Source organism: Penaeus monodon, chromosome 29 (genome assembly GCF_015228065.2).
Source record: "Penaeus monodon isolate SGIC_2016 chromosome 29, NSTDA_Pmon_1, whole genome shotgun sequence".
In the NCBI taxonomy this organism is placed as follows: Eukaryota; Metazoa; Arthropoda; class Malacostraca; order Decapoda; family Penaeidae; genus Penaeus; species Penaeus monodon.
Genome location: NC_051414.1, coordinates 8,679,198 through 8,679,511, shown reverse-complemented (window position 1 = coordinate 8,679,511; position 314 = coordinate 8,679,198).

Here is a 314-nt window from a genome sequence, read left to right as displayed (position 1 = left end):
CTGTGCTAGTCCCCGACATCTGTAGTCAGCTGGTCGATTATATTTATCGTCTGTTTACCTTCATTCACAAATGTTGTCTTTTACTACTGAGGTTTGTATGGTTTAATCTTATCAGATTTCCTTTAATCTTATTATATCTGTTGATTCATTTATTTTAGATGAAAACTATCATTCTTGTCATCTTTAAATATTTGATCTCTTTAAAAAAGATTTCACTGAAACTGTATATTCATATTTTTCCTTGAAAATAGGTAGATAAATACACATGACACAAATACAAACGCGCGTATCCATTCATTCCCTCATACATATAA